General features: G+C 35.6%; 1 protein-coding gene across 6 annotated transcripts in view; it reads left to right on the forward strand.

Annotated features, from left to right (window-relative positions):
- Positions 1-21,699, forward strand: part of CNTN4 (contactin 4) — a 901,169-nt gene that overhangs the window by 656,397 nt on the left and 223,073 nt on the right. The gene's annotated exons all lie outside the window — the stretch shown is intronic.

A 21,699-nucleotide genomic window follows, 5' to 3' on the forward strand; every position in this document is an offset into this window, starting at 1 on the left:
ATACTTTTCAGAATACAGGTCTTTCACCTTCCTAGTTAAGTTTATTCCTAGGTATTTTATTCTTTCTGGTGCAATTGTAAATGGAATTGTTTTATGAATGAATTTCTCTTTTTCCTACTTCATAATTAATATATAGAAATGTAACAGATATCTGTATTTTAATTTTATATCTTGTAACTTAACAAAATTCATTTATTACTTCTAGTAGTTTTTTTCATGGAGTCCTTAGGATTTTCTTTGTAGAGTATATGTCATCCCCAGGTGACATGTTTCTACTTCTTCCTTACCAATTTGAATGTCTTTTATTACTTTTTCTTCTCTGTTGTGGCTAAGATTCGTAGCACTGTTGAACAAGCATAATGAGAGTGGACATCCTTTTTTGTTCCTGATCATAGAGGAAAAGCTCTCAGGTTTTCTCCACTGAGTCTGATGTTAACAATGGGTTTGTTCTATATGGGTTTTATTATATTGAGGTATTCCCTCTGAACCTACTTTGTTGAGAGTTTTTATCATGAACAGATATTTAATTTTTTCAAATGCTTTTCTGCATCTTTTATTTTAGGATTGTAAGCCCTAAATTATTGATAATATTAATGAAATATGGTATGGTGCTGCTTTAATCAAAGATAGTTGCAGCTATCAAGAGCCTAAATGATTTTTCTTTTCAGTTCTTGGTCATTACTATTTGGGGGACCCTTTTTAGTATTATTTCTTACTTACATTTCAAAGAATGACTACTTGTTTCAACTGCCAAATTTCCAGACTTCTGTGATCACCTCATTTGTGGCTACCAGCATGGAATTATCTCATTCATGGTATGTAGTAAGAAATAATCAGGAAAAAAGGTAACCATTTTTCGCCTTGATCACAGTTACTAAGTACCCACCAAGAAGAGAACAGCAAAGTCCCATGGAGGTTCATGTTATGGAAAGTTGAAAGAACTCATGTAGCATTCAGGTAACTCTTTCCTATGAATGAGTCTTGGAGAATGAGTAACTCACATTCATATCTGAGAAAAGTGACATACTATTGCCTACCACTTTTCTGGTAGATTATGAATAGTTGGGAATACCAAATAAAAAAATTGCAGTGCCATACATGTTGTTGTTTAGGGCATAAAGTTTACAGCATAAGAAAATTTACTGTGTTTCATATCTTTCAGCTCCTTCAGGTATATTTTCCTGTCTATTCACCAGTTTTGACAGTTTGGAACAGATAATGAAAACCATATGCTATGTTTTAGATTCTAGTCCTCAAAGTTGATTAAACCATCAGAGAAATATTCCACCTTCTGTAAATAATATTTGGAGCCTGATCCATCAGTAGAACAATACTAGTATGATGTTCCACTGTAGCATTCTCAGTGTAGGCTCAGGAGGATAGTGATTCCAGGAGAGATTAGCAATGAACAGTTCACAGCCTTGTTTTCTGTAGGACTGCCGGGAATCTTTGATGCCTTAATATGCATTGTGTATCCCAGGAAGGAGATACAGTAAGTAGTAACTCCCAAACTCATTTCATGATAAATCTCCTTTTTGTCCATACTAAAGCAATGGTCTCAGAACAAAGTTTGCAATAACCGTTAGCATAGTACAATATATTGGAATGGGACAGTAGTAAAAATGTCAGCTTGGGTTCTTATCCTGGCTCTGCCACAAACGGGGCACTTCAAGCAAATCACTTGACAGCTCCAGGCTTCAATTTCCTTTGGGAGTACAAATAAATGATGTCTTGAGTCCTTTGAAAACTTGCAATGCTATAATTCTCTGCCTGTGGGTAACAAGTTTCTTGTATAATATCCACATTTCTATTCTACAGGTTTGACTATGTCTGTTCTGCTGGTTTCAGTAAGAATCATCAAACCCCCCGGAGTATTTAAATGATTAAATAATCTGGAAAGGGTTAATATTTTGAAAGTGTCATAGTCGTGGACAAATAATCCAAATTGAATTAACTATCAAATTGAAACCAGCAGGCTGTCACTTTGATCTATACCCAAAGAAAGAGCTGGACAAGATTTGGGCATACACAATGTTTTTGGGAAAGCGAGTAGTTGAGGCAGTAAAGGGCTTTTCCTTATGGTGTTAGCATATACATCCACCCCCTTCTCTCCAAGTTCTGGTGCCAAGTGGCCTCATATATGTACTCCCCCTCCCCATTCTCATTTGTTATTCTCTTTCCTTCTCTCCAGAGAATATGGAGAGAAATATGTGTTTTTGGGATTTGGTGGGATTCCAGAGCCTTTTTTCTCCCCACAACTAGGATGACATTCCCAAAGAAAGCAGAGGGGACTTTCTATAATATATTTTGTTAAATCAGTAAGAAGCATCTCATTTTACTAACAGCAGTCTTATTTTAGAGTAACAGAAGGGTATCTCTTGGTTCACATTTTTTTCGTATCCCCAAAAAAGTATGTATGATCAATTCAAAAACTAATCAGATTTTTATAAAATAATATTGTGGGTAAAGTTATTTTTTTATTGCACCTACTTTTTATGTGTTCATTACTGCAGAAAATCTAGACAATGCCTTCTCAGGCTTTTGAAAATTACTTTTCTTATCCTTTCATTAATCACGGAAATAGCTGGAGAAAAGAATAGGATGTTTTGTTCTCAATATAGAATTGTTGGTTAGTGTTTACTTGACAATTAAGATATCAGAAGTTAAGTTTGTGTTCGTTTTCTTCTTTTAAATTAAATCTAAGCACATCTCAGTTAGGTTACATCTTGGTTTTTGACTCAAAAAAAGGGACCTAAACTACACTATAAACTGAACATCTGAATTTGGTAACTTTCATCCTCTTTCATCATTGCAGTTCTTAGTAAAATGGAGTTATTGAGAGATGTCTTTTATAGGATTATATTTGGAAATACTCTAGAAACCACACGTGGAAAGTTGAGGAATTCATCAATAAGGCTCACATGAATTTAAGGATTCTTAAAGCTAATCAAGTAGAATCTTTTGGCCTCCCCTAATCTAAAAATACCACTTGATTAAATTTACTTTTCCATATCCCTTTTAATTCCATAGTATGGTCATTATTACAACCTTATTTCTCTGAGGAAAAAAAATGGAAATGAAAAGCTGAAATCTAAAAATAAAATCCATACTTAATACACAAGCTAAATATACCCCCAAGTTTTCTCATTGCTACATTAATTCAATGAAATCTAATTTAGGCTAGTACCACTGTTCTGAATAAAGATGAATTAAGTATTACCAGTTCACATTGTGTTTCAGCTTCTTTCTTTAAGACTTATCAGAAGAAATGTTAATTGCTTAAGTCCTTACATAATATCATATGTTCTTTAAAGTTTTCTGGAAGAAAGATTAAATGAAGGGTACAAATTACTTTGCATTTATTTTTAGCTTCATCCTATTCTGTTGCTATACCCCCAATGTATTTGTCCTGACTTCATATTACTCTGTAAGTTAGCTTTCCCAAATCCACATACTGTTATATTGTTGAACACATCATACCCACTCATACCTAATTTCTTTTTTTTTTTTTTTAAAGATTTTTCATTTATTTATTCGTTAGAGATAGAGACAGCCAGCGAGAGAGGGAACACAAGCAGGGGGAGTGGGAGAGGAAGAAGCAGGCTCACAGCAGAGGAGCCTGATGTGGGGCTCGATCCCAGAATGCTGAGATCACGCCCTGAGCGTGAAGGCAGACGCTTAACCGCTGTGCCACCCAGGCACCCCCCACTCATACCTAATTTCTTAGTATAGCCCTCGTTGCTTATATTATTGTTCCCCAAATTGGTGAACTCTGGTTCTACAGGATATTAATAAAGTCACCTCTAAAGTGTACAGAACTTACATAAGTTTAGGAAATGATTGGTTAAACAAAGTTAAACAAGTTTCTTTACTGTTGGATTTTTCCTGCAGTATGAACTGTGAATCTCTAAAAGGTCATTATTTTTTTTTAACTTTTGCAACTAAACACAAAATATTTTAAAAGCAATTCTATTTAGTAAGATTCCTTTGAAGAAAACCAAATGCAGTTCTAGGCTGTCGCAATGTCTGCAGGATGACCCTTATCCACCTTTCTAGTTTTATGTCTCTTATTTTTGTGCAGACACCTGTTGGCCATTTGGTGAACACACTACATGTTTTTAATGCCTCTTGATCTTTGTGTTTGCTGTCCCTTGTTAGCCTTAAAAATTAAGCAAGAGAGGTTATCAAGCAGCACATGAGTTTATTCAGGAATAGAAGAGGAATCACAATCAGGAGGCAGACTGCAGTGAACCATAGGCAAATCCACAGAACAAAGGGAAAGAGCATCCTTTTATGAAGGAAAGGTGGAAGTTGGGTGCGGTTGTTTTGAACAAAAGTTCACTGGAGAAATATGAGAGTTCAGAGTGTTGGCAGCTTTTCATTGGCTGCAGGCAATCAAAGTGGTAGCCATTTCTCATTGGCTGCAGGTGAGAGAGAGCATCTTGCTGCTGCTGAGCAGAAAGGAAATTCTTATTTCTTTCTGCTGAACTATGCATGGGGCAATGGTAGTAGTGCCTGAGAGCTCCCTGTTCATTGCTTCTTGACTCCATTTGGAATGAAGTTTCCTTTATTCATTTTTACACTCTGATCCTGGCATTCTTTCCTCCCTTTTTTCTCCTCTTGAAATCTTATTTTTTTGACACCACGACTGCATGTTATATACTATTATATTTTTTTCCTGCAGGAAAACTATTTTGCTTTCTCCTTTGTATTCCCATAAGCACTTTGTTTACACATGTGCTCAAGCTCTTGCCATTGTCTGTTTTGAATCAGGTAATTGTCCACATCTCCCTACAAGATGCGGAACTCTTTAAAGCAGTGGCTTGTCTTAATTTATCTTTGCATCTTTTCTTTCTTAGCATTCCACCAGGCATGTAATGGGCAGTCATTCCGGTTGAACAGAACTGAGTTGAATAACCACAAAACCTTAAATCAAACTATGTCACTCTTCTGCTCAAAAACCTGTAATGTCTCCACTTACACTCAGAATAGGAGCCAAGGACTTTGAAGGGGTCCGCAAGGCCCTAAACAGTTGGTCACTCATTTGCCCGGCCCAAGACCTCCTTGAATCCATCTCTTAACTGCTCTCTTCCTCATTCGTTCCACTCCAGTTAAAATGGGCTCCTGGTGTCCCTCATAGAATGGTTTCCCCTAAGCACTCACCTGGTCGAATCTTTTACCTCCATCAAGTCTGTGCTCTAATATCACCAAACTCCTCAGACTTACCTGAACCCATCATCTAAAATTGAAGTTGTCCGTCCAGCTCCCCCAGTCTCTCTTACCATGCTTTATTTTTGCATCTCCCACAGCTTCACTCCCTTCTCGCATACTTTGTAATTAAAATTTATCATGTTTTTTATTTTCCTACCTCACCTGGCCGGATGTTAAGTTCTGCAATGGCAGGGATATTTGTCTGATTCATTTATTGTTGTGTAACAAGCCCCTAAAACAGGGTCTGACCAATATTAGGCACTTCATAAACATATGTTAAAAGAATTGAATAAACGAGTATGATATCTATCTCATTTTCTACTACAATGAATTCGTGATGTCCGTTTGTCACAGTATATTCATACAGAATTTAGTAAGATCAGGGTAGTTTCTGTTAGCTTTTATTATTGAAAAATTGTTCTCTGCACTTCAAATCATTCAAGCTGTGAAGGCAGTAAAACATTGCATCAATTAAAATATTCCAATTAACACTAATCAGGAAGAGCAATATTAAAATAATATGGCTGAACTGGGTTGTTGAATTTTCGTAGCCTCATATATCACTCTAGGCACAGCATGTCAATTTCAAAAGGTAATTTTTGCTCCCTTTCATGAATTTTGGTAAAATAATAAAGGCCTTCTTCAGAGAAGAAAGAGAAAGCATTAAAAAAAAAAAGTGTGTCTCTATTTTTAAATGCTATGGTTCTGCTCTTCAATCAAAATAACATTGCTTTCATCATCATCATGGTTAAGAAAACATTTCATGGCATGTCCACTCATCAGAACAGTGAGATAGGTTTGGGGAACCTAAGAAGTGTGAGATGGCATTCTTGCCCTCAAGGAGTTTGCAGTCTCCACCAAAAGTGTTTGGGATTCTAGGCTCAGATCATGTACTTATTTATTTTCAGCTTTATTGAGATATAATTGGCATAACACTGTGTAAGTTTAAGGTGTCAGTGTATTGATTTGATACCCTTATATATAGCAAAATGATGACTACCATAGCTTTAGCTAACACCTCAATCCCATCACGATTAACATTTCTTTTTTTGCAATGAGAACGTTTAAGATCTACTCTCTTAGCAGCTTTCAACAATATGATACATTATTGCTAACTGTAATCACCATGCTGTTTATCAGATCCCCAGGATTTGCTTGTCTTAAAACTGGAAGTTTATACCCTTTAACCAGCATCTCCCTATTTCCCCGGCCTTCCAGCCCCTGGTAACCACCATCCTCATCTGTTTCTATGAGTTTGGCCTTTCTAGGTTCCAAATATGTGTGATATCAAATAGTATTTGTCTTTCTCTTACTTATTTCATTTAGCATAATGCTTCAAGTTTCATCCATGTTGTCATACATGGCAGAATTTCCTTCTTTCTCATGACTGAGTAATATTCCATTGTGTATATGTACACATACAGATATGTATCATATCTTTATTCATTCATCTGTTGACAGACACTTAGAGAATGAAAATAGAACCTAAAATTGATATGTGCACTCCTATGTTTATTGGAGCATTATTCACAATAGTCAAGATATGGAAACAACCATATCATTTACTTATTAAAGGTTCAACTTTGAACAAATCTCTTAACTTTTCTGAATTTCAAACGTTGCCTTCTATACTCTGCAGTCAGTACTTAATGACATCACTGTCTACTTCACAGAGATGTTTTTATAATCAGATGTATTATTATGAGTAATTTCTCTTTTAATTTTTAGAAATAAGGACTATACAAATTCATAGAGACAGAAAGTAGAATGGTGGTTGCCAGAGGCTATGGGCAGGAGAAGTGGGGAATGGAAGATTATTGTTTAACAGGTGTAGAATTTCAGTTTTACCAGATGAAAAGAGTTATGGAAATGAATGGTAGTGATGTTAGCACAACATTAATAATTTATTAAATACCACTGAACTGTACACTTAAGAATATGTAAGATGGGGGGCGCCTGGGTGGCACAGCGGTTAAGCATCTGCCTTCGGCTCAGGGCGTGATCCCGGCGTTATGGGATCGAGCCCCACATCAGGCTCCTCTGCTAGGAGCCTGCTTCTTCCTCTCCCACTCCCCCTGCATGTGTTCCCTCTCTCGCTGGCTGTCTCTGTCAAATAAATAAATAAAATCTTTAAAAAAAAAAAAGAATATGTAAGATGGGAAATTTTATGTCATGTGTTTTACCACAATAAAAAAATGGGAAAAAATGCATACCTCAAGGAGTCCATGTTGAAGAACTACATTCATTTGAGTATCAAAGGCATGTGCCTTTGATAATTAAGATGGTCCCAGAATTCATAAAAACTCAACAGAAATAGAGCAGTTTTTCAAAGTACTATAAAAATATAAGGAAACATATCATTGGTCTAGTTGCTACTATTGTTACTACTATGTGTAACAGTTTTGTTGTTGTTGTTATTACTAAACTATTACTATTATTACTGTCGTTTTCTTCTGCTTCTGCTTCTTCATCACCATCATCATCATCATCATCATCATCATCATCATCATAATATTTTACTGAATGCCAGCACAGTGCCCAGGCTGGAGCTAGATGCTGGGTGTAGATTGAGGATCTCTGAAATGTATCGATAACCCCCAAATCAGTATTTTCAGCAACTTTATGGTATTCCACGAACATGTGCAGAACAGCAAAATATTTTAGTCTTTCTGTATACTTTCTCTGATGAAGTTGAACAAGGTGATGTTCTATCTTCTTGTTTCAGCTCTCATATGTAAACAAATGTCCTCTTGGCAATCTCCTTATTGCCATGTTTTTGTTTTTGTTTTTGTTTTTTTGCATTTTTGTGTTCTTTTTTGGTAATTTCATTGTTTAAAATGGCCCAAAATGTAATCCTGGAGTGAAGTCTAGTGTTCCTAAGTGCTAGAAGCCTGTGATGTGCCTTATGGAAAAAAGTATGTGTGTTGGATAAGCTTCATTCAGGCATGAGTTAGAGTGCTGTTGGGTATAAGTTAGTGTTGATGAATCAACGTTATACAGTAAAGTGTATTTAAACAGAAGCACACATAGAACAAGGTTATGTATTTATCGGTTGATAAAAATGTTGTGACTCGAGAGGTGGAGAAACCTAACCATGTATTTCCCCTAGGAACAGTTGTTCAGTATTTGCTAATTCGGTGTTTGCAGCAGTTTTACAGAACATAACTATAACACACAACATGACTACCACCAATGATGAGAATTGATTACAGATGCCCAATGGTGTGGTGCTGTGGCAGGGGCAAGAATTAGACTCAAATGAGAGTAACAGAACTTTAATACTTTAGTAATTAAAAACATACTTTTAGAAAAAATATAGGAGAATACTTTTATGGCTTAGGGATAAGAAAGAGTTTTTTAAATAAGAAACTAAGAATGTTAGCCATAAAGAAAAGATGGGTGTATACACAGGACTTCCATTCATCAAAAAATGTCAGGAAGAGAATGGGGAGAAAAGTCATATATGCAGAGAAGATATCTATAAAAATATAACTGACCAAGAAAGACGCCCAAAGAAATCCAGTGAGTCTGTAAGAAACAGACAAAAATCCAATAGATGACCAGGTAAATTACATGAACTAAAATTTTAAGAATAAGGATGTGCAAGTGGCTCATAAGCATATGGGAAAAAAAACAACTTTATTAGTAACCAAAGAAATGCAATTTAGAAGTAATAAATTACCATTTCATGCACCGTATTTGCAAAAATTAAAATACTAAGTGTTGGTGAGGAACAGCAGGAATTCTCATTTAGGCTGACAGGATCGAAAATTGTCCCAACCGCTTTGGAAAATAGATTGTGTAACTCTCTTCTGAACTAGTAAATCTGAACTTTATTTTATACCCTTAGTTACATATATTTTAGGCCAGAGAAACTTCTGAAAATGTGACCAGAAAACATACTTTCATAGCAGATTAGCTTGTAATAGCAAATAAATAGGAAAAAAAAAACTGTTTGTGGACAGTGGGAAGGATGTGTAAACAGGTAAATTCCTACAAAGAAGTATTAAACTACAATGAAAATAAATGAACCACAGCCAAACTCATCAAAGTCGACTCTCAAAGAAATAATGTTAAGCAAAAATGGCAAGTCTCAGAGGAATTCATACTACAATTCCATTTTCATAAAGTACATATCACTTTCAAGACTAAATACATTATTGAGGAATATATATATATATCTGATAAAACCGTAAGAAAAGACACAGGATGATCAGCAAAATAATTAGTGTGAAGAGTGTAATCCTGGAGGAATGCACAGCGGCTTTAACATTACTGGCAGCGCTCTATCTGTAAATCTGGCTGTTAAATTCACAGGTGTGCATTGTATTATTCTGTAGACTCTACAAAATCATTATACGTTTACCTTTATGTGCTTAATATGTCACACAATAACAAATATAAAATAACGAAATACACCAGGTTATCTGGAACTAGACAACCTGGGTTAAAATTTGGGCATTATTTACTACCAACGTGAAATTAAGCAAATTGTTTCACTTTTCTGGGTCTTGGTTTCCTCGTATATGAAAGAGACTATTTTGGTACCCACTTCTTGATATTGTTAAGAGGATTAAATGACTTAATACCTGAAAAACAGTTAGATCAGTGCCTGGCACATAGTAAGCACTGAATAAATCTTAGCTCTATGTGCTGTTATTACTAATGCAACCCAGAACCACCTCTGAATTAGTACCAAAATTCCAACTTAGGAAGAAGGATGTGAGCACTGCCCTCCTCCCTTGGGTCCCAGGATGCCTCAGCAAAGATCCAAAATACCTTCATTAACTTATTTACCCAAGTACACACACATTTCAGGGACATCTACAAATGTCTCTATCCTTTGCCCTGTTCTGTAGCATCCTGATAATGGTGGCTTCATGTACAGTGTTTAAAGAAGTCTGTGGAATTTGAGTGTCACAGTGAGACTTGATGTATAGAATTTCTTGGTTCAGAAGAGCAACAGGGGTCATGTTGGATTCTTCTGGAAACTCCAGCAGATAAGTTATGAGGCAGAGACATAGGAATGGAAAATGACCTCAAGAGTAACACTGCAAAGACAGAAAGATGACAGGCCAGTGCTGACAGTCAAGATGAGGTGGTAGCTGGAGATGAGCCTGTGTCATGTATTTTGGAAACAAGAGTACCAGGAATTTCAATGGCTGACACAGTCTGGGTTTGAGCAACTGAACGTGCTTGATGCTAAAGCTCTCATAAGAACCCAGTGTCACCTTGCAGTAGAATGAGGCGGTGCCTTGCACTGCCTGTGTGCATTGACCTGCATTTTAGAAAGTGGGGAGAATGAACAGACCTGCAGTGGGGAAGGAGAGGAACCAAGTCATGGGTGCTGACATAAATTAAATCCAAGATCCAACTGTCTTGGTTCCCACACACTTTGATTCATCATCTGTGCAAATGGAATGTTGAGTGGATGCTGTACCCCCAACAAAAAGTACTTCCTTTCATCTCCCATAGCACTTTCTCTCTACTGCTCCGCAGCATTGATTACCTCCTTTACACCTTGCAATGGAGTTACTTATGTGCCTGTCTAATGTAGATTGTAAACTTCCTGAGGTCAGGGTCCATGTTTGATTTACCTTCCTGTTCTCCACACCATCTATCACATATGACACCATAAATACATTTATGGGGAAAAAGAAGGATGAGGGAAGGAGCTCAGATTGAATAAAGGATGGTGTTATGGACTAAATGTTTGTGTCTCTCCAAAATTTGTATGTTGAAATCCTAACCCCCTAATGTGATAGCATTAAGAGGCGGAGGCTTTGCGAGGTGTTTAGGTCATGAGGGTGGAGCCCCCATGAATGAGATTAGTACCTGTATAAGAAGAGACAGAGAGAGCTTCCTCTCTTTCCATTCTCCACCATGGAAGGATACAGTGAGGAGACAGCCATTTGCGAATCAGGAAGCAGAACTTCAACAGACACCGGCTCTGCCAGCACCTTAATCTTGGACTTCTCAGTCCCCAGAACTGTGAGAAATCAGTGTTTGTTGTTTGAGGCTCCCAGTCTGTGTGTATTTCTTAGAGCAACCCAAACATACTAAGGCCTTAAGATCTTCCAGCTCTGAAATTCTCTGGCTCTGTAGGATTTCTGAGACAGAAAATAGTAACATTGTCTACAGCAGCACATAAATTATCATAGTACTGGTTTGGTGATTGTCTTCCTTTAGGAAATCAGGATATATTTAGTATGTATGCTCATTTGTTTCTGCCATTTCTTCAGTTATTTAGAGTCATTTCAAGTTTTATGTTTGTCTTTGCTGGGAACTGCATCAAACTTTAAGATACAAAATAAAAATATTTATTAGGCTTCTCAGATGTTACCTGAATTAAGGTGACTTCAACTTCAGTTATAAATAAGAAAGTACAAAACTAAATCAAGACTGCTGTGTCGCTCTGCACTACTTTGCACCCTTCTTGCATTCTCTGTGGGGGCCAAGAGCTTTGTTGGCAGAAGGAGAGTGATTTATTCCTCCACATTTGGAAGTAGGAAGGGAAGTAAAAAGATTCCACTTTTACATGATCTTCCTCTTTTAAAAGTTCATACCAAGATTCCTTATCCTATTTTTTCCTGTGTTTTCCTAACTTATGTTCCAATAGCCCTTATGACCAGACACTAAGTGTGATTTATTTATTGGCTTATGGTCATTTTGTCCACTTTAGCCTCTTTGAGAGGAGAATTTTTTTTTGTTTTGTTGTTCAATAATAATCCCTTGTGCCCATAATAGTAGCTGACATATAAGTGCTTATCATAAGCATATTATAGGTATGGATTGAATCTGTATTAGTTTTCATCTCCCTTAACGGTGCATTTAAAAGCAAGAGGCCTGAGTGATGGCATTTCCAAAAATCGACGTGCTTACCACACTGCAGCCTTATCTCTGATTTCTCTCTGTGAAAATAAGAACAGTGAAACAGCATCCATAGCAAAGTCTAAATAGATGATGAATAAACACATAGCTTACATGTATATTTGATGATGGTTTTATTTTCAAAACTGTAATGAGATAAAAATATATGGTTGAAGTTGCCAAAGCAACTTAAATTCAACATAAATAACAGCTGTTCTTCATCTGGGAATTTCATTTATATACAGAACTTTTTTTTTATGCCCTTAACTTTTTTTAAGTAGTATACTAGATACAGCTAATTCAGCATCCAGTATCCCAAGATATGTTTTATACTCAAAAACAGAAAGGAAAAGGGCAGAGAAGTACACTCTTTGAGCCAGTGATTAAACAAACCTGTTACTTCCAATAGCTTTGATTTCCCCAGAGTAACTATATGGCAAAGCATGTCCAATTTCTCAGGAGCAGTGAATATATGAAGACTGGCATTTTTCTTTATGAGTCACCATTCCCTGTTTTATTGTGTTAAAAATCCTAAACTAAGTATGTAGTGAGGACTCTTCGATTTGCTTTTAAAGCAAACTTTATTGCAGAGCAGAGAGTGTCAGGAAAAACTGATAAAGTATGCCTCTCCCTTCAAAGTTAACAATCAGTGTGATTTCTTCCCAAGCTCCTTTGGGAAATATTCCTGCTTTCTTGGAGAAATAAGAGAACATTTAAATATATGAACACCTACCTGGTTTCATTTCTGAACAGGAAGTGAGAAACTGCCCCTCTTCCTTAGAGATATACCAACTTCCACTCAGTGCTAGGCAAAGTTGAAGGTGAATTCATTGCTCAGGCTTGTATCCCTGAAAGGTTAACAAAACAAAAGAAATGGAAAGAAAAAGTCTGAAATGAAAAGATTTCTTTCACTTTAAAGCACAGTGTTTCGCGACCAATTGTGTGGCTGGTAGATTTGTGGTCTCTAGGGTTTGATCATGATCTGTGGCCCATATATCTCCATTTAGTAATATCTTCCCAAGGTTTTTCCTATAGATTACTGACTTTACAATGGCCTCCTGATACGTGCCTTTTCAGCATTTCTTCAGAGGATATTTATTTTAGTGTTACTTGAATATATTTGATTTGCCCTCTAGGGTTGCCCGTTTATTAAGAAGACTGTTACAATGAATTACAACTTGCTAATTTTAATTTTCAGAAGGGAGAAGAAAAGGCTATGCAGTAAAAGTACAAAATGAAGAATCATGTTTCTTTCTGTCAAAACTATAATGATCATAAGTCTAGCAAATTACAGAATTCTCACACTAGATGAAAAACAGATAATTATATGATATATCACTGACTAGCTGATAGCCCTGATCACAAATAACAGACCCACACAATTTGCACGATGTTGTTTGATGTTTTCATCATCTCGGGCATTTCCTGAGCCTCGGGGGTCAGCGGATGGGAGGGTATTTCTTGTACCAAGCAGCAAATGTATTTCATACCCTGATTGTATTTCAGTCTTACTCAGTGTATCTCTAAGCTTTCACATTTAGGTGTGGTAGGTGACTCGACTCCTTTGATTAGACGCCTTTTTTTAAAGTTACCTTCCAGAGCATCCCTGGCAAGATCCAGCACCCAAAGGTCTTTCGTAGCCAAGGTGTTGGGAAACAATGTGTCATGTGGACAAATATAAGAAAGTTCATGGTAGACCAAAATGTCTTGCTGACTCAGTGTGTGAAACAGGAGTGAGAGCAATGCTCAACAAATACTAATTAAGTACCTACTACGTATCAAACACTGCTTGGAGCACTGTGCTACATATTGATAAAGACTGAAAAAATTTGTGTCCCAGTGAGCCTTTATCTTGGGTAGGGGGAAAGAGGAAGGGGAGACAATAAACCAAATAGCATATAAGCAAACAAAATCATTTGCAGATGCTGGTGATGATTGCTATGTAAGACATCATAAAGAAGTGATGTGATGGAAAGTGAAAGAGCGAGGTGGTGGTCTACCTGAGATAAACCCTCAGAAAAAGCTACTCTGAGGAGGTGACATTTGAGAGGAGTCCTGAGGGATGGGAACATGAGCCAAAAGATGAGTCAAGTACATTCCAAACAAAGGGAACAGCAAGTTCAAAGGTCTTAAAAAAGGATTAGCCTTAAAGTGTTTGAAGAACAGAAAGCAAAACGTGTTCATTATGGTTTAAATAAGGAAGGTGGAAAATAACAGGAAATGGCACTGGGTACATAGGCAGGGACCAGATGTGAAAGTGCCTTTGTAGAATACAGTGAACATTTCAAATTTTATTCTAAAATTTACTAGGCCAAATGCTTTTCTGAAACCTTTGTTTCTGTTTGTGTTGTGTAAACATGAAACCAAAGATAGGGAATGCAGCTGCCTAACCCTTAACACTCCTGAGTCAGGATGATATGCGAAAAGAGATGAGCTCCTGTAGAGAAAAATGCTGGTAATAATAGCTTGCATTTTAGAGCACCTGTCTCCAAAGGAGAACAACATTATTTATGTTGCCATATCACACTAATCACAGTAACCTTGTAAGTTAGATAGATTCAGGTTTTTATGGAACACACGGAGAAACTCAAACATTTTAAATCGAGTTGTTCTTTGACTTATTAAGTAGCACAAAGGTCTAGATAAAATAGAATACGCCCAAAAAATGAAGAAAGAGAAAAAAACTAATTTGAGAAATAAAAAGAGCTACCAAGAGAGTCATTCACCTGCAGAGCAAAGGGCAGCAAAACAACCTTTATTTTCTTGAAAAGTCAAGAAAATAATAGTAGAGGGGTAAAAAAGCAAAAGTTTCAAACAGTCAACCAGACAATCAACAAGTATGGTTTGATTTTTAAAATTTAATTCTATGTAGAAAGAGCCTAAGTATATACACTTCTGGATTAGGTAAACCTGGATTATAATTCATTCTCTTCCTTATACTATATCTTTGATCTTGAGTGTTAACTTTTTCTTTGTATAAAATGGGATTAGTAATAATACTTTATAGAGTTGCTGCAAGGATCAAATTAATGAACATGTGGAAAGTGAGAAATTGAGTTCTTTATGGAAGCTAGTTAAAATTGACATTCCATTGTGATGGTGGCGTTGTTGTTTGCTAATGAATTAGTATTTACAAAAGTGATTAATTTCCCAAGCAGTCCACATATACACATTTTAAGTTCTTGTCTAGGTTTTGTTGCTGGAAACAAAAAATGATGTAGTAATATGGTGCAAGAGAAAGAGGAGCATAACCTCTTCTTTTCCAAAATGCAAGATTGCTGACCCCAGGCAAAGTTGTCTTTGACAATCTCTACACACCTTTCCTCATCCTATTTTTTAGGTCATTAATTTCTTCTTGAGCTTTCTCAGCCCTACTTTACCCTCCCCCATTACTTCATAGNAAATTTTTTTTTTTTTTTTTTTTTTTTTTTTTTTTTTTTTTTTTTTGGTTAATCAAAACTCCCATTCAAAGAATCCCTACTGCTCTTATTTACTTACTAAGAGGAAGCAATCTGATTGGATTAATTCACTCTTCATTGTAAATGCATTTACAGCCATTTATGGTTTTAAAATGTAATTTCTGTAATTCCAAAGTAATCCCTAAATTATAGAGTTTTCATCTGGCATGACTAAAGAGGGTAAGAAAAAAATTCAGACATTTGGTGGAAGAACAGTGTGTGGCCATAATCAGCACCTGGGAGAGCTCCCACAGGCTCTTCCTTTGTACTTGGAAATAAATGCTCTAAGAATTTTCTTAGGGATGTTCATAGTAGCAGCCTTAGGACTGTGAAAGAACAAGGTCATTAGCCAGTTCTATGAATGAGTCATTTGTAAATTGAGTATACATTAACTTAGAAATATTAATAAAGCCCTTTTTATCTATACAAAGATCTCCAGGAAAGAGATTTGCTTTACTTTTCAATGTCAGACTGCCACCTAGAATCACATTTTGGTCCCTTACTTAAGACTGCCAACAAATTGGGATATTTAATATCAGGTATTTAGCATAGACATATGTTTTTCTTTTGTTTTACTTAGTTGTTAGAGAAATAAGATAGCTGACATCGATACTTGGAATAAAAGAGGAACTCAAAAAATATTTGCTGAAGATTGGATAAACAAACGGGAAAGTTAACGGCATAAGGAAAAGCAAGATACTGACAAGCGTATCTATCAGTATTTTGTAATCATATATACATACATTTCAATTTCCATTTATATCCATTCGATTTCCATCTGGTATACAATGTGAACTTCCAAAACTTTAAGTTCAATGAGTAAATTTATATAATCAGTAAATAATATAAAGTTTCATCATTTATCTCTGTTTCAAACATCATGTTTGCATCCATTGTAGAAGATAAACAACCATCAGTTTTTATTGTTTTATGAAAATATTTTCTACTTTTACATTAAAGTAAAACAAACTTTCTCAGGTCATATCATCATAAGAAAAAGTTCTTAAGGAAAATTTTCTGAATCCATTATATGTGAGTGTATCTTAATTGTAAGTCATATAAAGAATACTGCCCATGCACTGGAAAGGGTAAGGTAGCTTGCTTACTTCAGCTCCTGTCTAGACTTAAAAACACAATTAAGATTAGCAAAAGAAGATCTGTTTCAAGCCTTATTGCATTTTTTTTGCCATGGTACAATTGACTTGACCACTCCAATGTTACCTTACCTGGTAGAAGTTTGGATTTTGGCTTTCCCCCAGTAAGTCACTTTCTGTGCAGTTTCCTTTGATGGCAAGAAATGATAATGATAATGCTAACATTTATAGGCTACTGACTTTGGATCAGACAGTATGTAAATGCTTCATATGCATGATCTTCATCTTTGAAGAGCTCTCTGAGATAGGGGTTATTATCCTAATATTAGAGATGAAGAAACTGAAGTTCTAGGAGATTAAATAACTCACCTACCACCATCATACAGCTAGAAAGTAAAAGTACCAGATTTGTACTTGGGTCCTTCTGACTACAATGTTAAACCATTATCCAGTTCTTCCTCTTGCTATACGTTCTTACTGGGAAACCCAGTCAACCATGCCAGTTTCACTAACTGTTTCTTGTTTCTTCCTGAGTGGAAAGAATGTAAAAGTTGTGGCTTTGCAATTCCTAAGGTTTTATAAATTTAGACTTGTTTTCAGTAGGGGTCTCTAGAATTCAAGAAACCATGCAAATGTGCATCCACAAATGCATACACTCAGGGAACAAATGGCAGAGAGTCAAGACATAATTTTAAACATGCTGCATGATAATCAGTTTTTAAAGTTATGCTCCAAAAACACCTCTTTTAAAAAAAATAAATGGTGCAATCATCATTATGGAAATTGTATTCATAACAAATGTATTGCTTGACCATTTTTCCAAGCTGATATTGATTTCCTTATTGATTGCTACTTTCAAAATTGGAGGGAGCAATAACAAAGGAAACTGGTGATGGAAATTTCTTGTTCTAAGGCCACTCTATAAGAATTAATAGGATCCATGCCTACCCAAATCAGAATAAAAGTGAATTGGGTTTTTTTTTTACTTGTAGTGAATAATACATGTATTAAAAATACGTGCATTATTTGCATAGTTTACTGTTTCATTCCTCCTCTTTCCTTTTCTCCTGCCTCTTTGTAGATTCTTAACAAACCATGATGTGTGTTGTGATCTCATTAACCTCTTGCTATTTTAAAACTAAACTTCTTTTACTCTGGCTTGTCCCACCCTATGAATGGCTTTAGCTCTTCCTTGTTCAATGGGTAATCCCTTAATGATGGCCTAAATAAGTTACTCTTTCTTATTTACTCTTATTTCTCAAAAAAATATCTTGGGCCTTCTTGATTTTATTTTCTTTAGAGTACATCCAGGTATTTATTGTAGGGTATCTCTTCCTTTCCTCTAAACATTTAATAACTTTACAGACAGGAAATATGTGGAGACTTTTCCCTCTCATTCTCTGATTTACTCTGCAGTCTGAATTCTAAATATTCTCATATATTAAGGCTTCTTATTATTTATCACATATTGCAGCTTTAAGACCTTTGTATACTTTTACTCCCCCAGGAGTTTAAATGCTAAATCATTTCCTCCATGCACTCAATACACATTCCAAATACTGTAGCATATTTTCTAATCTCATTTTAAAATGAAATGCCGATATTACATTCCATAGCAGAATAAAGGACAGTTGTTTCCACAGAAAAATATGGTATGAAAACACATCTGCCACAAAATTGTGCATCCCTTAGCATATGATTTCTGGAAAAATTTATATAAAACTCTGATGACTGAAATCAACACCAGAAAGTATAGCCATTTATTTTTTAAAAGTCTAGGAATCACATGTCAATGAACCATATACAGAGCTGGAAAAACAAGTTGTTTTGAAAAGCCACAATACATGGATATCAATTCCTCGTCATACGTATACAACATTTATTCAGCCATTTCTTTAGTAACTGACTGCATTGTTCAGCTACCTTCCTGACAACGCAACAATCATGCTCCTTAATAGAGTTGCTTCTGATTGTTTTCTCCTTGTTCAATTTCATCCTTTTCACCTAATGTTTAAAATCCTACATTGAGTGCTCACCCACAAGGAAAAGCAAAGGAATAGAAGATTTGGAATCAAATGTACCTACTCATTGCTTTGTGCATTGAAATGTGGATTTTCTTACACATTCACTAAAGAGCTTAATATTCATTCAAATTTTTTTTTTTTTTTTTTTTTTGGTCTCTAAGATGTTGAGTAACTAGTTTGAATGCTCTTTTTTCACTGGCTTCACTAAATCATTGGGGAAGCCATAGCTTCTGGTGTTTGAGAACAGTAGCTTTGGAGGGAGACAGGAATTCGTATTTTTCTGACCACTTCCTAGGCGGGTGAAGATGATACTAAACGTCTCTGAGCTTCACTTCTATCACCTTTTAGTTGGGAATTTAACCTATGATGGAATTAAATGAGATCTGTATGAAAAGTGCTTCACACACGGTATGACCTCAGTGAATTTTGCAGGAAGATGCTATTATTACTATTAGAACAGTGGCCATGGTAATAGAGCATTATCTATAATATATTCTAACAATCTTGTAACGTCTATTGCTAGCCATCATTACCTACTACCAAGGCTTTAGAAATAAAATGACTCTTAGAAAAATAACATATGTGGGAATTTGCTGAGAAGGGCCTGAGCCATGAGTATACAAGCTTCAAAAAACACCATTCACACACATAGTTCTTTGATTTCTACAATTACCATGCTGCTAGTAATTGTGTTCTGGATGGATAGTTATATCCAAAAAGACCAGTTTTGGACATGCAATTTTTCCTTAAATATGTGCATAAATATAGTGTCCTTTGTTTAGGATCTATAGCTCTCTAGAATTCTCTCTAAATTCATTTTACTCTTTGGAACACTCTCATAAATAGAGTGATTGGGTTACGATTTGCCACTGTATTACAGTGTTCTTCAGTGGACAGAACAAACATATACCAAACACCAAACTTGTGTCATGACAGGCTTTGTGTTTGGCCTTGTGCTTTTCAAGTATTATCTTATTTAATTATTGCCCATGACTCTTACTTTAAAACAAAGCACATTTATTCACATTTATTTCTGAGAAAATGAAGACTTGCCCAAGGTCAGCAACATGCCTAATATATGGCAGAGTTGATTTCAAAGTCCAATCTGTCTAAATGCAGTCTTTTCATTCACTGTGTAAATAGGGTTTGCCATGTGGAATTTATTTCGACTAACTACTAAGAAATATGTCTAAATATTTTCTCAAATACCAGATTAATGTGATTTATTCTGACTGCCCAATCCTCATAGAACTGCATGAATTCATAAACCAAAAAGGAAGAAACAGGAATCTAGTTTTTTAAACTCAATAAGGACAGTTAAAAATCATTGCATGTGTTTCTCATTTTCTTTCCCATCTCTTAATGCCCCTTCTCTAGTCATAACCATGGTGCATTTTGCCTAGGTAGGACTTGATCTCTATTATCTATTAGCCCTTAATTTTTCATGCATCTCTGAAGATTGGATGGGATGTTTTTGCAAAAACTTAGATGATGTATTCTGAGAACCTATATGCAGAAGTGACAATTCAGAGTGATTCACTGTCACATTTAGGGATAATGGTTTATAATATTAAACCATTTTCCACAATTAAGTTTTTTTTAAATCTCTCATCGAATCTCTTTTGAAGAGCCATTTCCTTGAAAGAAAATATCATGTCTTAGTCTCACCTGATGCTCCTTGGATTAGAAGAATTGTATTGCAGCAGAAATGTAATTCAAGTTATAGTTCTTTTTTATATTGTGCTGAATATGTACAAGTCCTCCAGGTGCCCTGTTTCACGACTCAACTCTGACAGTCTTTGGGTTCCCACGATTAGATGTTACCTGTCAGTCATGCCCACTACACTCTTGGATCCCTATAAGGTGGAAACTATAGAGGATACAATGTTTGTATCCTGAGCTGACAAATGAAACAATGTTTGTATCCTGAGCTGACAAATGATGTTTAATGAAATTTTTATAAGTACTCAGTTGGTGAAAATAATAATGTATGATCTTAAAATTTGTGTAATTCCAGAAGTTGGTAATGAAGATATGTATGTGTCTAATTTTTTTAATATCCTGACCTCTCCTTAAAGTCAAGCATGACTGTAGAAATATCCCATTTTGTAACCGCAGGAAGGCTGTCTGCTTTCTCCCCCTAGCTTCATCACTCATTAATGTAGCCTTTAACAAACCTCATGGTGCCTCTCCTTTCTAGCCTATAAAATGGAGACATTAATGGTAATTAACTCATATAATTGTTGTTAGTATCACTTCAGATACTTGTCATAAAATACTTACCAAAATGGCCAGCATGGAGGAAATAGTCAATAAATGTTCATGAACTCCAGTGTGCACATCTAGATGGCCTTGCAACCCTGCAGAACATACTTGGCTTGGAATAACCCTCAAATCTGATAAGAGGTTATTAAATCAGATGTTTTAGACAACAAAAAATGAAATGGTACTTAAAATACTTCTTGTTGAGAGGATTTACTTTTGGGAGGATGGAAGAAAAACCATTTTTTTTTAAACAGTGATATGTCTGTCATTTTATTAGACATATTTTTTACATTAACTCATTTTAATGGGCAACTGCTTATTCACTGACTCAAACTGTGATCTTTGGGTTGTAATGTCTTATCTTTCTAACCAGACTTGACCTCCTTGACAGAGGGGAACTTTTTTTTTTCCCAAACGGAACCTTGGACAATACCTTATAAATTTTTTAAAAATATACAAGAACTTTGAAACAATTATGTATATGTGCATATGTCTGTTTATACATTGTATATAATGCGTTTGTGTGCATAAACAGAGTCATAGTCTAGGTACTTATGGAGTGATACATATAATTGTATATAATGAATGGTTTGTGAAATGAATAGAATTGAGAATTAGATAACATGAATTTCCATCCTGATAGTGATATTTAATTACAAAAAGATGTTGGTGAAGTCACTTAACATCAATAAATCTTGGTTTTTTCTTTTAGATATGTACTATCCAATAAGGCTGTCTTTGGTGATGTAAATTTTCTATTTTTCTGCTGTCCAATAT

Source organism: Ailuropoda melanoleuca, chromosome 4 (genome assembly GCF_002007445.2).
Source record: "Ailuropoda melanoleuca isolate Jingjing chromosome 4, ASM200744v2, whole genome shotgun sequence".
Lineage (NCBI taxonomy): Eukaryota > Metazoa > Chordata > Mammalia > Carnivora > Ursidae > Ailuropoda > Ailuropoda melanoleuca.